We start from the raw sequence: 18,175 nt of genomic DNA, 5'->3' as shown, positions 1-18,175 counted from the left end.
TAAAATCGAATAATAAATTTGTAAGAGTTTATTTTTATTAATAAAATGATATTATAAAAATATATAATTAAATAATTAGTTTATAAAAAACGAAAATAATTTTTTTAAATATATATTAAATTTAAATAATTGAAATTAAATTTATGAATGTTCATAATTTATCATATTTGAGAAAGAAATTTCTCTAAACCACTAAATATAATTAAATTCAAAAATTTAGTTTGAGTTTAAGAGTAAGTTGACATGATTTTATAAGCTAAAAATTCGTAAGTTCAACTAAGTTTATAGCGAGTGCGAATATAAGAGTGAGTCAACATTATTTTACAAACTAAAAACATAAACTCATTAAACTCAAAAAGTGAACTTGTGAGTTTGACAATAATACTGTTGTCTTTGAAGGCTAAATTAATAATATAGTCGGCAAAAAAATAAATAATATGATTAAAATATTAAGGGAACATTTTTGGGTTAATAATTAAGAGACGTTTAATTTAATTAGTCTGGATATGATTTCACACTACATTATGGCAATTAAATCTTGTGAATCACAAGCATGCCAAGTGTTACAATAATGTCTCTAAAATAATTTATAAAATTATAGTGCTCTTAGACATGCCGTGTGACAAAGTCAAAAATAAGCTCCAATTCATTTGTTTTTGACCGGGAATAAGCCCCAGTTCATGCATATCTTCTTGTGATGATTTCAGACGAAAAAGATTGTCGCAAAAATATTATAATTTAAAAAATAAACTGATGCATTTATCAAAAATTAAATTTGAACATATTTTTTTTAAAAACATTAAATTTAGCCTGAAGTTTGAAAAATATTATAAATTTTAATGAAGTTTAAATTCTAATAGTTAAATATTTAGTCATAGTTTAAAATTGAAGATATTCGTTATTAAATAATCCTTATTATCATTTATCCAAGTCCTATAAAAATAACAACTTTTCCTCCTTCATTACTAGAGTTTACACATAATTTTCTATTTTAATTGCTATAATGATGTTATAGTTTAATTTTAGTTTTATTTAAACAAATCGATTAATTCAATAAGGAATGATGGCATCCTTCCTAATAATTGACTTAAAAGTAAAATTTTTAATATATCTAGTTGTCGAATAATATATATTTTTCTGATGATGGCAAAACGTTTTGACGAAGGGAGGGCATTAATTATGACTCGTAATTAATGGTAGTTGATATTTATATATTGATGACTTAGATGTATCATTTCTTCCGTCATTTTTTTTGTTAAGCATTCATTATCTTTACTAAATGATTCATCATATATACTACCTGAAATCTTAATATAAAACTTAGTTAATTAATTTAAGAAAATTAAAAAAAACTAAAAAAATTATTTAATTATAGCAGATTTTATGTGATCTTTCTAAAACATTTATACGTATCATTATATTTATATCAATTTATAAGTAAAAAAAATTAGTTTGAAGAAAAACAATAAATCTAATACTTTAAAGTAATTTATTTAACTTTCTTAATATCTCTAAATTAATTGAGTCTTATGTCACCCAAGATTCGAACTTATATTTTTATTTTTATGTGGATTAGTCCACTTATCAAATAAACCAATAGCTTGTTGTTATTCTCATTTACACACACACATATATAAAGAATTTTCTATACACACATACACGTAAGGGGCTTTTTTTGGTGAAAATATGTAAGGGACTTGATACTTAAGAAAGATGCTTTAGGCCATTTTTGAAAATATGTATTTAAAATTATGAATAACATTTAGATTAACATTTGACATCACTTTAATTTTGATTCTTGAAATTTGATATCATTTTGGCCTACTTAAAAATTTTAAGTCTCTAAAAACTTGCTTTAGGGACTAAAATTACTTATTTCAAATTTCAAATATAAAAAATAAAATGAATTCAAATTTTAGAAACTAAAGATAGAACAATCCAAAGCAATTTTTTTTGCCAGCAATCCAGAGCATTTTGTTAAACGTTAATTTTTCAAAGTGCTCTCATACACAAATATACAGTGTTTAAATTCAAATCTGGAACCTTATCCTAACACGATGGTTAATGGGGGCACCAAGGCAGTTGGACATTAGCAATAAACATTGGCTAGGAGACTTCAAGTGGAGAGTCCCAAAAAAGATTGGGTTGTTTGGGCCATGGCCCAAAAACAAAGTTGACCTTGAACACATTGCTACTGACAAAAGAACAAAAGACCATGGTTTAAATTTTGCAGCTAAGCTAGAAATTTCTCCCTGAATAATGTGCGAATTACTATATTTGATTAGATTTAAAATTTTAATAAATTATTTTGTTTAAGGTAGCTTAAGATTCACTTTTTACAGGAGTATGATTTTTTAATTCATTCAAATTGGATTTGAATTAGAGATGTAGAATTTAAGGGGAATAGATGAAAATTTGAAATTATTTATTTATTTCTCTATTTAAGCCTCAAATCAGCATGCTACTTAATTATGATGCTCCCATTTAATTTAATATATTCAAATTAAAAATTAATCATTTGAGCCTCCAATTGAAATCTGATTTAATTTAATATATTCAAATTTCAATCAAGATGTTATTCAGATCTCATTAATTAAATATATTTGAATCCTATAATGTCATACTCGACCTATTTTTAAATGAACCGGGTATTATAAGTTTTTAAGAATATAGTTGATGATTGATTGATAGTTGATGATGATGATATATTGATATATCAAAAAAAATTTGTAGCTAAAAAAGGATAATAACGACGACATGTTTGGTATGTTGAGAAAGTGATGATAGATTGATATATCAAAAAAAATTTGTAGCTAAAAAAGGATAATAACGACGGCATGTTTGGTATGTTGAGAAAGTAGAGTGGAAGAGAAAATGGGTGAATAAAGTAAATATACATGAAAAATGAAAGAGAACATTTAAAACTCTTTTTACCATGAAAACAGGAGAGTAATTGAAATCAATAAAAATAAAAAGATCCAAACATCTTTCCAACTCTATGTCGCAGGTTTCTTGCCAACCAAACACAGCGTAGGGATTCGCCCAAAAAAAGGGGTTAACGAAAAACGCCCTAATGTTAACCAAAAGGGGTCAAGGATAAAATGTTATTAGAGAGATTCCATGTGCAAACTTACTCTTGTGCGCCACAATTCTTCACTATTGAGGTTAATAGTCACCAACTTGCGGATGATTTTGAATACACATAGCTTGATGGGCTCCAGAAATCTGATGATTTATGTGAATGAACTCCCTGCACATCTGTTTAATGATTTATAATTTAGACTACATCTAGACCATTAAGATTAAATTTCAACGATAAGTTGTATATCTAAATTTAATCAGAGGATGCAGATGAAGATACACTCTACTCTATGCTTCACCGTCCGGAACCTCCCATTACTCCATACCTACGAACATCAAAACTGTGTTTTACAGAGTCTAAAATGAGATGTATAATTCACTGCATAGTTTGCGAATAATACGATTTGTTTATACATACATATATGGAGCTAGTTCCGCTTAAGTTGCAAGCGCTCAATTTGTTTCAATTTTAAATTGAACAGTTTAAACATACCATTTTTATGGACATGCAGTTCAACAGAAATAAGAAAAAAAAGTAAATATTGCATTCCCCTTATTCAGTAAAAAGAAATAGATGTTGCATCCTCCTAATTTAGGATGGAAAGAACAGAGTAACGATTTAGATGAATAAACTATTAAAAATTAATAACCAGAAAACCTGAGGGAATTTGCAGATTCCATAAGCATAGCATTCAAGCAAGTTTGCGAAAAATAGTCGTACTTTCAATCATTTTAATTTGAAAAATCTTCTTCCACTAATAAAAAATTGTCAAGACCTCCCAAATTTCAGAACTCGATGGTGATTTTAAGATTGAAAGCCAGTAGATATTATACTCTTCCGGTCCTTAATATAAAACTTATTTAACTAATTTGATTAAATTAAGGAAGTTAGGTAAGTTAGTGAATTATATGAAATATGAAATGTTTTTCCTAAAACACTATAATCATCTTCCTTAATATTCTCTCTCATTCTTATACTTAATTATAGTTGAGGGAGTATCCATATGTGTAATTTAGAAAAAATTGATAAATATAAAAAATAAGTCTTATATTTAGGACCAAAATCAATTCAATAATTAGATCTTATATTAAAGACCGGAGGAGTAACTTACATGAGCAATATCACCGAGAATGGCAAAGAGGCTTCATGAGCAAGGAGGCACATTCACAAAGGAACCAGACCTGCTCATGACTTGAAAGCCTGAGTGGGCATTTTCATCATCTTGCAGAATAGTGAGGAAGCTTGAGTCTGTATGGATCTGTACCAGACCCTATACTTTCTTGCGTGAAATTGTGCTTGTTAATCCTAAATTGACACGGCCATCCCTTGAAATATTCCACTCCTTCCAATCCCAAACTCTCTGCCATCTTCTTTGATATATCCATCATCAACCCATGAATTGCTTTCCCATATGCCTCTATCACTTTCCTGCTCACCACATGTTATAGACAATGTACTAAAAACTGAATTGTTCAATTAAACCGATCTGATGCAGTAGTGTTCCAAGGTCAGTGATCTAATCGTAGTTAAATTAGAACGAACCCAATAATGATTAAGAGGATATATTTTAATTAAAATGTACAAACATATTCATATATAATTCTAAAAAGTTAATATTTAAACAAAAGGACATTCATCTACAAATAAATAGAACATTCATATATGGCAGATAATAAACCAATGTTGTTTTAGCCTCACTAACAGAAGGAAAAAAGTATTAAATCTAACTCGATTGACTCATCCAAAGTTTTTAACCAGATTGGTCAACTGAGACTATGGTTTATCAGTTCATTGATTTGACTAGTTGATATGAAGGGATGTGCGGACCAACTAGAATCAAGTAACGAATAGACGGTTGATCTAGGTAGGACCTTAAGAGAGCCTGTATCTTACAACTATAGTCATGAAGACACCACAATGTTGATCAATCTCTTACTATTATCGAGTATTCTCACAAGAATACAAGAATGCAAGCAAAGCTCACATAGAGAGAAATAAACTCAATTTTCATTCATCTAAGTCTGAATTCAATTACAAAAAACGTAACCTATATATAGGCAACCATAGAACACTCTAGAATCAGCATCTTAAGACATAAATGCTTGGAATGATACCTCATTAATGATTATTTGACTATGGGAGGCACCATTTATAACATAAAAATAAAAGGAAATAACTTAAACTTTAAGAAAAAGTCTGTTATTTGAAAATAGGAAACCAAATCAGAATATAATCTTCTAGAACAATCCTTGACCAAAGAGCTTTATTCAAAGCAAATAAAGAAAAGGAAACTTAAAAAAAATGAATTTAAATCATAATCAATTCATAATGATGCCTTCTTGAATGTTTTTGGACCTTCCAGATCGATTTTCATAAATGCTATTCAAGTCCATAAGTATGTATGGGCCTTTTAGACATTCATTTGGGCGAATATGGTTTAATCACATTCTGAAACTCTCATAGTCTAAACACAATGCATTTGGGCCCCAATTTAAAAGATTATAGTTCCAACAGACTCTTTTAGGCACATTTAATTTAATAACATAGGAATTGACTTCAAATGCTCCTTTTGGGCTCTTAGAACGTGCTCGTCTTCCTCAAGGTTCAAGTGTACATACTCCAATGATTCACATGCTATGGTGGCTTTCGGGGTGGCCTATCACATGTCACTTGAAGCTTTGTATTTGTAATTGTCAATATCATTATCCAAGCAATGATCCATGTCTTCCTTTATATAAGCATTCTGGAGTTATAAATTACTTAAATACTTTCGAGGGTTTATTGGGCCTTTAACTAAATGAGTGTTATTTGGGCTTTATGACCTCCATATTGAATGCCTTTTGGTATGCTATCACTAGCCCACTGGATTGAGTTTTATAATAGCATGGTTATAAGCTTGCATGGTAATAAAATGAATAAATGTAAGGAAAAAGAGATAGAGAGAGAATTATGTACGTTTGGTGAGGAGAGAAATGTAATGGAAAGCAGAAAGATTGAATAGCATGAGAAGCAGCAATGTCATATAGTCCAAAACCTTCATAAAGATGAATGGCTGCACTTTGAGGCATATACCCTCTTCCTGCAATAACAATACTATTTCGCATCTTAATCTCCAGATGAAGATCAAGCAAAGATCTCACCACCTTCTTCATCTCTCCCATCAGGCACCAATCAGTACCATGGTTCATCAATCTGAAGCATCCCCACTCTTCACACGCCTCTCTCAGCTTCTTCAATTCTTGAGGACTGTAGATTCTTGCAGATCAATCATTGGGATATTGTTATTGTTGTTGGTGTTCTTCTATGTTTTTTTTCCTTTCATAAATACTCACATTGGTCCAGATTGTTGCATTGATAGGTTATGTTCTGTATGTTAGTATGAGATTCTAAATTTTATATTATGCATCAAATACATGAGAAATACTATTGTATCGTATGGTGATATTTTTCTCATACGAATAAGGTATGAATTGAATGGTATATCTAACATGTTCTCGTGACTGCTATTGTAAACTTTGTATATATGCTTATGTGCCTAGGAAGCATATAAAGATTAAGAAATGTTATAATGTAGTTGTGATCTGGATATTAATTTGGGGAAGTGATATAATGAAGTTACAATATGATACCAGGTGGTTTGCCTCCATAGTGCATACTATGATTGGCCTCATTAGAGAGTGCAGTACACCCCTATTTGCTTCACTTTTGGAGTATCCTAGGGTAGCATACCCAGAGCAATATACCTGATAGGATAGTGGATAGTATACCTTTTTCTGGAGGGACCCATGGCTAGTGTGTGCTTTGTCAAATTTGGCCAATTCACACCACATGTGTGAGAAGCTTGTAGGAGTAGCTAGTCACATGCTTAGGGCTCAGCTCGTGGGTTTAAGTCAACATTTATAAGGAGGATATAAGGTGGGAATTAAATGAGTAATAATGGATAATGAACTATGAGTGTTGTGTGTTTATTTCGATGGCTATACTTGGTTTATATCTTTATAATATCTACTAATTGTTATGTATCAATATTGTGTTGAGTATTTGTTTCAATTGTTAGTCCCACCTGGCACCTTATAGGGGTGTTAGTAGGTGAAGTGGGTAGGAGTTTACGTTACTGAGACAACAGTCTCAATTTGTTACTTTTACTGTTTCTAGCCAAGAGCAGCAGAGCAGTCACAACGAGGAAGGAACCAGAGGCATGAAATCACTTTCATTGATGACTACACTTCGAACTTTGTTTATGTTTATTAATTTGTTATTTGCCACCTAGAACATCTTTATACATTTTTTATATTCTCCATGTTGAAACAATATGTATGTCCTAAATTATAAATTTCTTGTTGAGAGCCTTGGGAGCCATGGATCCATGATTGAAGGATTGTTTTGAAATAAGTTGGATATAGTTTTGTTATATTACTTGTTACAAACTGTGTCAATTAGGTACATGGGAGACTTTTTATAACTATGTTAGGGGTATAATCCTTTTCTAATATGGTTATGCACAAAAAGTAAGTAGGACTCTTTTATAACCATGATATGTTGGATTATTGCCTGTTTACCTTATTCTTTTATATCATTGCTATGTGATAGTTAAAAAAGAAATTTGAAAATTTTTTTATAACCAGTTTGTTTTAATTACCATGGTAATGGCATTGACATTCTTTGATTGTGTTTAGTAATTTTTTGGTTAGGATATTACATCATTACATGCAAGCTAGGAAAATATGCTCAGTAGTTTTGTTACCCATTTTGACTTTAGCGGCACCTTGAAAAAAAATATATTTGTGTACTGTTTAAATCCTTCTCTACTCATTCTTTTTTAAAAAATTGATGCTTTATTTATTGTCCACTCCCCTAAAAGTCTGAAACCCTTACAACAACTTTTGTTATGTAACTCATTTTAATTTTATATTAATGATCATTTTATTAAAAAAATTAACTCACTGTAAAAGTGATTTTGTAACTTCCGACATGAAATTAGTTATACAATATTTTGGTTAAAATAATGTTTTAATCAGATTCAATAGAGGTTACAAAATTAAATCTCACATGAAGAAATAGTGTAGGGTTTGTGTGAGTGTGAAAGTCCAACTTATTACCAAGGGAGCGAGCACATGCCATGCATCTTAATTTATTTGGATGGTTCGTATTCAATTTAAATAGCTTGCTTTTATTGATTACATAAATGAAAATATACACTATTTTTTAAAAAAATTAAAGTATATGATATGTAATCTATTGACGAAAATAATAATATCTGATGCATTACCAATTGCTTCTGTTGTTTATTTGGTTTAGTAGAGATCAAGAAAAGATAATTTTTTCATAAAAATAAAATATCTAATATCCATCAGACCATCACACATATCATCATTGAATAGTTATTAATTTTTCTTATTTTTTCAAATAATAAGAACTATTTTTTCATAAAATTCTTTTCATTTTATTTTTATTCTATTCTATTCTGGCTCTAGATATCCTAATTTCGATCTTTTTCAGTTGAAAGTAACAAGACATTGGAAAAACATAAAGTTTATTTCCATTTGGATTTCCAAATGCGTTGATGACTTTGGGCACACGTATTATTTTCTGTCGTCGTTGAAATTGATTGCCAAACTGCGACATTTAGTCATATAATCAAAATCATTAGGCTTCATGAATCTCTTATAATTTTACCTTAATAAGGTCTTTGTAATTTTTTTTAATGGAACCGTACAATTTTCTGAATTATAATCTATAATTATAACATATAGATGCTAACTAAACGTTATGTAAGTTCCATAAAATACAAAATAAAAAGGTGATTTTTAAAATATGATGAAATAAAATTTATTTATCATCAAAATAATAATAAGTTATTGTACTTGTAATTTTTTTTACACCTATATAGAACCTAAAAAGGCCGGCTCTTTAAAAACTCACATACTATAAAAATAGGAAAAACTAATATGCAGATCCTTATAGTTTTATTACATTTTGAATTAGGTCTCTAAACTTTTTTATTTTTTTATTAAATCCTTAAAATTTACATTGTTTGAGGCATCCATCCTTCCGTTAGGCAAAACATTAACGGCGTTGATGGGAGAAGTCTAACAGCTAGGTGGATCGATACGTGGCAACATGGGCTTTTGACTTTGAGAAATAAACAAGCAAGCTGCTTCACCTTTAGGAAAAAAGTAGCATTTCAAGAGAATAACGGGCTTCGAATTTTACAGCCAAACTACAACACAATAGATCATACCCATGACTCCTTCCAAAATATTAGTTCACCATCACCAAGACGCGAGCTATACTCAAGTCATTCCATAACTTGGAAATGTTTCTCCAGACACGCGAACTGTTAATTTTTTTTTTTTTTTATGTTTTTTGGCCTGTAATTTCTCATTCAAATCATTGTTTCTCTTGCCCTCTGCTTGGATGCTAAGAAGATACCCAAAACCCATCATAACAGTCAAATTCTTCGTGCTTTTGTAGTATTGTCTGAACACTTTCTCAGCATCCAAACAGAGTTTGCAATATTTTCCACAAAAACAGAGTGAAAATAAATGGAAATTTAAGCAATTTTTCACTATTGGCGCCCTTTGCAGTAATGAGAAAACAAAGCGGAAAACATAAAATTTCCAGATTCTTTGTGGTTTGCGCTTATTGTTGTAAGAAGGAAAAAAAAAACTCTTCTTTTCAGCATCCAAACAAAGTTTACAGTTTCTCCTTGAAAAACAGAGCAACACAGCATTCTTTGGCCTTTCAGTTAGGAATTTATATCTGTACTGGCATGCAATTTTCATTGGAATTTAAGAAAAAGTGTTGATGTGAGAAGATGGTTTCTACTATGGAAGAGTTTCATACTGTTGGGAAGGCATGAACAGAAAAGAAGATCGTGAATCCAAGCAACCAGAGCCACACATGCGCTGCTTGCCTCATGTGAGAAAGTGAGAGCGTGTTTGAATTCGCAGACTTGAAGAACCACCCTACACGATGGCGTTGCTCGGCGAACTTCTCTTCCTCCTTGCCTCGTATGCACCGAACTTGAAGACTCTACCTTAATGTAACGCCATAGGCAAATATGTGCATCTAAACCGATTTTTTCTCTCACACTAACAGGGGGTGTCCAATCACAGCCTAGTTGGACTTGCTTATCCACCTGTATACTAGTCACCTGCCACCTCACTTATAATAAACAGTATTATAACTTCTGTTATTTATTTATTAACAGTATTAATCTTCAAGGATGGATACCTCTAACGGTTTAAAGTATAAGGAGTTAATAAAAAGAAAAAAAAATCCAGGGACCTGATTCAAAATTAGAAGAAATTGGAAGGACCCGTGTATGTGTTTTCTCATAAAAATATCATTAAAACCTGGCCCTTAAACATGTGGACTCAGCTTGTGGGCTTTCATGTCATATTTTTTAATTTAAACTTTTTAAATTATTTTGAAATAAAAAATAACACAATAAATTTCCAAAAATACTTGATTCAAAACATAAATATTAGTAAAATAAAGTCTTGAATTATTCTACAAACTTTTAAAACATTACAAATCATGCCACAAACACCAATTATGTATTAAAAAAAAAAACTTCAGACACTAATAAACTATTGTCTAAACTCGAAAAAAATAAAACTAAATAAAACAAACAATTCAGAAATATAGAAACCAATCAGCTAAAAATTAGTAACGTTATTATCACTATTATCAAGATTAACAATATGTAATTATTCTTTATCACAAGTAAGCTTTTGTTCAATCAAAAAATGCCAAGATTTTCGTCTTCATCATCATTATCTTAAGTAAAACCATGGGGCTAGTTATGAGCACAAATGAGAACCTAAAAATTAGTTGGAAGAAGAGAATTTTTATACTGCATTAAGACACGTGAACTAATACTAAAAGCTTATTAATTAGCTAATGTAGTGATTAGAATGCTAAATTATTATTCCCTCCGTCTCTTTTTATAAGAAACAATATTTTCCATAACGCTGTCCCTAAATATAAAAAAAAATTATTTTTGTCTGACATTTTAAGCTAGTCTTTTCAATTTTACCCTCATTAAATATAGGGTTAAGCTGGACCAGCACCTTAAATTATTTTTTCAGGTGCATCCAATTTTTTAAAGTAATAAGTGCTGCAATTTTGTCCCCGAAGTTATTTCATTCATCTGTGACAAAAACTGTTACTTTGACTGTTACAGTGCCAAGTCAGCAAAGTTTGACCAAAAAGTAATAGGCAGCCAACCAAACTCATCTTCATTGGTCTGTAGGCAAATTAAAGAGTGTGTTCAACCTTGGATAACAAAAGTCGCTGATGCTTTGTGAAGGGAAAACCCAAATATTCAAGAGTAAGTGGCAAATTCTGATACCCCTGATCAATGTTCTTTTCTTCCAATAGAATAAGATTTCAAAAAGTACAAATCAAAATGATGATACTAGGAACCATAAATCAGTCAATATTCGGGAGATCCATACCATAAAGTAGCTCCGCAAAGTTTGAATGAATTAAAAAGATAAACCTTCAACATGAGCAAATTAGAGTACAAAGATAAGCAAATCGAGGGACTCCTTTTTGATCTATATCGATTTTAACTTCAATCTGCAATAACGTCGATCTCTTCCCGTCCTCTGTTCAAGAAACGCAGTACATCATCGTCTTCATTCTTCCTCTGTTTTTGCTACTACCACCTTGCTTTCTATTTCTTCTCTTCTGGTTCTAATGCATCTGTTGCTCCGTACCTCACCAGATCTAATGGCCGTCCGCTGACTTGGACTAGAGGGACTATGGATGCCATGAAGAAGACTCAAATCTAGCAGCAATTATTGATTTCTACGATGGCCGAGGCGAGCCCGCCAAAGAGGTCGACCAAGGATAGGTAGCAAGGTCCCTAGATGTGATTAGAATGAATCCCAGAATCGCAGCTCCTCCCTCTTGCCTTTTCCAGCTCCCCTTCAAATCTTCTTCTTCTTCAATATTAGCCAAGTACAAGGTTTCACATGCGATTTTTGGAAGCCTGAAGAATTTTTTTTTTAAGGTCAAAAACTCCTTTTAAAATATTACATAAATTCCATGTTGTATGTCAAATAAGATGTTTTTTGGTCAAACCTGCTAGCTTTTAATGGTCAAACTAACGGTTTTGTCAAGTATGGATGAGACTGTACCATTTTAATAATTTCATGGGCAAAATTACATAATTTATTATTTTAGGACACTGGGTGCATCTAAAAAAATAATTTGGGATACTAGGCATACCTTAACCCTTAAATATATGCCACTTATTATCTCTATGTAATAAATTTTAGCTCATTACTTTCCTTATAATCAAGGGTATAATTGAAAAAAATATGTATATATCTTGCACACTTATTCCTTTTAATTAAACTTAACCAACATTTTAAACCGCATGTTTTTTAAGTTATTGGTTATAATAAAGGACATAGAGAATATTGTTATTTATTATTTTCTAAGCTCTATATTAGCTGGTTATTTTAATAAATTATGAGATTTTAATAATTAAAAAAGAATAGATGGACTCAAAAGGACTGACCTTTTACTTTTGAGCTCTATAGTTTAGCCTGTTTAAATTCAATTTTCTTTTGAACCCCTAAAGTAAAAGTCCAACCTTACATGTAAACAGATTTAAATGGGTTGGCCTGATGAGCTCGATTCATTTTGATGACTCTAATATATAATCAAGTTGATTTTGATTTTATTTTTATCTATGTGACAAAATTAATATAAGCAAATATTGAATGAAAGCAATGTCATTATCGGATATTAACGTCGTTTCTCATGCAAATTAACAGATTAATTGTGACCAATGCCTATAATTAAGAAAACTATAAGGACTTAATAAAAAAAGAAAAAAAAAACTGCTAGAAAAATAGGGTGAAACTATATTTCCTAATTTTTATTGATAATATTGTTTGAAAAATTGGTACAGTAGAATTCCCTCGTGTTAATTGTTGTAATTATTTGCTTGATTCACATAGTGAGTGGAACTTAAATAATTATTTGATAGGTAATTGTATGCTAGGTTCCTAAATATTATTATTGATTAAGCACTTGTGATTTATGGCGTTCGTCTGGGGTTTTTCATATGGCTTAGTAGTTTTTGCTTATATAGCTCCTCATTTTTCTAAACCGTGATAGTCACCGATTTATCCTTGAAAAGTTTATCATATTAGTAATTTTCTCTACTTTTGCTCTCTCTTATTTTTCCTATTTTTCTTCTATTTTTCATGTAAATATTTTTTAAGACAATCAAGTAGGCTCCAAGTAGAATTATAACCTAGCTTGGCTACTATGTTATAGAAGTTAATTTAGTTAATTAATTTAAAAACTTACACTACAAGGCAACCAAACAGATAGTTTGAAATTTTAAGATTTGTTTGAAATAGTTTGAAATTTTAAGATGTGTTTGAAATATTCGATCATTTGATTTCTAATACTCCTGTAAATTTTTTATTAGTTATTTTTGTGCGCTTCCTAGCGATTCAGTTGCTAAGTATGCCTAATTTCCCCTTCATGTATGATTACCGGTCCAGATGCTATGTTGGGGCCTACCTCTACTTCCAACCTTATCCACACTATTTCTATGGTGGCAAAAGTGTTTTATATATACTGGTTACTTAGAAAATCAAAATAAAAAGTCAATAACTTCATTACTTATTTATAAAGACTTTCTAGACTAAACAACTAGTGTAAAAGGCTCACGATAGAGAACATATTTTGCACTAGTGCTTTTATGTTATCTTTTTTTTTTTTTTTTTGGGTACATCCAAACATAGGTAGTAAAAATATTCTCTTTTTTCCCCCTATAGTCCCACTCTCCTTTCTTCTCAATTTCTCTTCCCATTTCTTTTAAATAAAGCTTTTAAAAAAAAAAGGAAAAAAACTACCGGATTACCATTTAAATGGGTTTCCTGGACAAATCACATCCCCACAAGAATCAATCGATAAGGAAAAAAATACCAAATATTTGTTGCGTTTTCATGTGATATTTTTCAAATATGATATCAAGTTCAAATCTTATAAATTAATTCAGACAAAAAAATGATACTACCTTCGGTCCTAATTATAAGAGCTAGTTGACTAGTTTGAGAAGATTAAGAAAATGAGTTAAATTAGTTATTTGTAATAAATATATGTTGACTTTTCTAAAATATCCTTATTGATTAAGTGTATTGGCTATAACTACCATTGTTAGGAGAACTATCTTGAAAAAAAATGTATAAATATGAGAGACAAAGTGGATTAGAATCTTATATTTAGGACCAAAATAAAAGTCAAACAATGTCTTATATTAAGGACTAGAGGTAGCACAAATTAAAACCCAATATTAAACAATTTGTTTGTTCCCATTTAGAGTTTGACACGAATCAACTATAAATTAATCAATGCTTGAGGTATTCGCCCAGAAAACATAATAATTAATGTTGGGGACACAGAATTTTCCCAAAATCAAGGGGCAAAATGAAAAAAATAATTTAATAGTAATTGTCAGGATGTGATTCACTGGTTCTTCATTTACTTAGGTCTTCAAAACATTGACATTAGAAGCCAGTTTGCACAGACAGGCCAAGTTTAGATATATAATATGTGGTTTTGTGCCATGCCATGTGAGAAAGTCAAATGTGAGCACCAAACGAGCCATATCTTATTGTGATCGTTTTAGTTGGAAATGATTGTCCACAAATTTATAATTTAAAATTAAGTTAAGAATATTTACATTGTAAAATTATTCTAAAGATTTAAAGAGGAAAACAATAATTTTAGTTAATAACTTTGAGTATTGGTTATTAAAAAAAATTTAGGTGAGTTGAATTCTAAAAACTTATTAAAATCAATATATACCTCTCAACTCAAAGAGTGCCCATAGAGTATTTACAATTATCTACTAATAAGGCCGTTGTATCAGTAAAGATATTTAACTCATAACTTTGTAGGTTATGAACTTGGACTAATTTTGTTCGCAACTTTGAGTCTTAATTACTACAATTTTTTCACATAATTTAACTTCTTTCATTAGGTCCTTAGAAAATATTTTAAAAATTTAAAATTTTACAGTGCAATATCTTTTAATTAGGATCTTCGTTGTCAGTTAAAATCAATGAAGGAAACTTTTTTTTTTTCCCATTTGTTACTATGATATGCAAAATTAAATAAAGGATATTTCTTTCTCATTGACTTAAAAGAAAGATTTTAAAAAAAAAAATTTGTAGAAAAAAGGTCAGATACGAGATATTTTTTGGACAAGGGATGATGAGATATTAAATCTTAAGATTAATCACTAACAAAAAACAAAATCATGAGTTAAACAAAATTTACACATACTAATTAATATTATATTTTATTAGTCATTTATTATGTTTTATTAATCATTAAATTATCTACAATTGTCTGGGATCAATGTTTTTAAAACCAGACCGGACGTTGAACCGGAAAGATTAACGGGTCATGGTTTGTTTGGTTGGATCGGTTGAATCGGTGGTCGAACCGGTGACATAATAATTAAATAAAAAATATTTTATCCGTACATAATGATATAAATATAAAATACATATTAAATTGTTACATAATTTAAAAATAAATATAATTTGAAAATAAAATTATTTAAAATCAATTATTTTATAATACATGTAAAACCAAAAATGAGATAATATTTAAAAAAATTTAGTATTTCCAATATAATTAAATGTCAAAATAAGCTGTTTACAAATATAATAATATCATAATAATAGTAGAAAGACAAAAATTAAAAACGTATTTTAATTTTTTAATAGCGTTCACAAGTTCCTATACGCTTCTTCAAGTTCTGACAAAAAAAGCAGATAGTTATCGGATACACAGTAAAAATACTCAATGGGTTTAATACTTTTTTATTTTTTTTCTCTCTTTCTTGTTTGTTCCTTTCTCCTCTTTCGGCTTTCTTCTTCTTCTTCGTCATTTATCTTCCATTCAACTTCGATGAGGCCAGACGGTGACTAATATTTTAAGGAGAACTTAGGCCGTTCCGGTTTCCAGTTTAATAGCGATTTTCGACTCAAAGGACGGCTCACACCGGCTCAAAACGGCTAAACCTTCAGAACGGTTTTCATGTGCAACCCAGGCCGTCCTCATCTCCGGCCGACAGTCGGACCGGCCTGACCATCCGGTTCGGTCCGGTCACAAAAACATTGTCTGGGATATATTGTGTAAGATTATATTTGAGTATTACATTATCATCACTACAAAAAAATTGACTTTCAGTAGCGGTGACTTTTTTGTCGCCACTAAAAGTATAAAAGTTGCCGCTGAAAAGTTGTTGCCGTAGCAATCGTGGTTGAAAGCTTTCAGCGGCAACAAAAAAAGTCACCGCTGAAAGACAGTTTCAGCAACGACCTTATTGTCGCCGTTGAAAGAACTTTCAGTGGCGACAATCTGTCGCTGCCAAAAGTGACTTTCAACAGCGACTTTTTTGTTGTCGCTAAAAGTGATGCCTGAGAAAAATTGGCTTTACTGATGCAACGTCATCACTGGCCACCTCTACCTCATCCCTACCAGTTGCCACATCATCACCGATCGGATGCCACGTCACCACTAGCCACCTTCATGTCATCGTCGACTGCTTCCACGTCGTTGCCACATCACCATTCTCATGCCATGTTACCCCTTCCTGCCACGTCACTGCCAAAATATTTTAACCTTAAATGTGTCTTCTTTAAGGTTTGAACTTGTGACCACCTCTTTTCGTGTCCAATTGTCTTATTGCTGAGCTGGATTGAATTTGTTTATTATTATTGTAAAATAAAATATATATTATTAGATTTTACTTTCAGCGGCGACACTAAAATGTCGACACTGAAAGTATACCTTTTAGTAGTGAAAAAAGAGAGAGCAAAAAGTAGAATTTTAGCGGTGACAAAAAAAGTTACCGCAGAAAGTGGACCTTCAACGGGGACAAAAAAGTTGCCGTTGAAAGTCAGACTATCAGTGGCAACACCAAAAAATCACCGCTGAAAGTATATCTTTCAGCTATGAAAAAAAACTGCAAAAAGTGGATTTTCAATGGCGACAAAAAAAGTCACCGCTGAAAGTCAGACCTTCAACAGTGACACTAAAATGTCACCGTTGAAAGTATACCTTTCGGCAGTAAAAAAAAAAAAACAAACCCACAAAAAGTTGAGTTTTAGCGGCAACAAAAAAAGTCATCGCTAAAAGTGGACTTTTAGCCGTGACTTTTTTGTCGCCGCTGAAAGTCTTACTTTTAGTGGCGACTTTTTTTGTCACTGCTAAAAGTTGTTGCCTAAAGTCTATTTTTTTGTAGTGCATATTTTATAAGAATAAATATGCGATATTAGGACTAAATTAGATTAGATAAGATTCTAAGGGCTAAATTATTAGCTTGCGGTTTGCCTATATAAAGGTTTATTTTTACTCATCTTTTTGGAATGATTAATAATATTCTAGGGCTCTTATTTTCCTCAACTCTTGGTCTTTTAAATTCTAACATGGTATTAGAAGAAGAAGTTATTTTCTTCAACTCTTAGTCCTTCAAATTTCAATATGGCAAAAGAAAAAGAAGAAAGACGTGTCCTTGTAACCATGCTTGGTCCTCCTCCTCTGCCTCATGGCCATTCGAGTCGACCACGATGGCTTGGTGCTTGTTTTTTGCCTCGTGCCTATCTACGCTGACCATAGCGTGGTGCCTATCCTCGTGCTCCCCTGCAACAACCACAACCTCATTCTCTTGTCTAGTAGGTGGATTCAAAATACCCTTAATTGATTGAACCTTCACATTAGTGAGGTCAATGATATCTCCTCCTTTATCATTTCCAATTCTCAAGTACGACTCTTCCTTTATGATTCGAGACCCAGTCTTGTGGGACACACTCGTACACATACGTACTGACCACAGTAGCCTGGTGCTGGTCTTTTGCCTCGTGTCTATCTGTGTCGACCATGATAGCTTAGTGCTCCTCCTCTGCCTTGTACCCATCTATGCTGACCACAGCCTGATGCCTATCCTCATGCTCCCTCATGACATCCATTACCCCATTCTCTTGTCCACCAGGTGGATTCAGAATACCCTCAATTGATTGAACCCTCGTATTAATAAGG

At 31.3% G+C, this 18,175-nt stretch overlaps 1 pseudogene; it reads right to left on the bottom strand.

Annotated features, from left to right (window-relative positions):
- Nucleotides 1–3,338: 3,338 nt before the first annotated feature.
- On the bottom strand, nucleotides 3,339–17,957 carry LOC114755260 (2-oxoglutarate-dependent dioxygenase DAO-like; annotated as a pseudogene).
- Nucleotides 17,958–18,175: the final 218 nt, after the last annotated feature.

The sequence above is a fragment of the Neltuma alba genome, unplaced genomic scaffold (assembly GCF_004799145.2).
Source record: "Neltuma alba isolate B1F8T4 unplaced genomic scaffold, ASM479914v2 tig00010245_pilon, whole genome shotgun sequence".
Classification (NCBI taxonomy): domain Eukaryota; kingdom Viridiplantae; phylum Streptophyta; class Magnoliopsida; order Fabales; family Fabaceae; genus Neltuma; species Neltuma alba.
The sequence above is the reverse complement of the archived record's forward strand: the minus strand, read 5'-3'. Positions and strand labels throughout refer to the sequence as shown.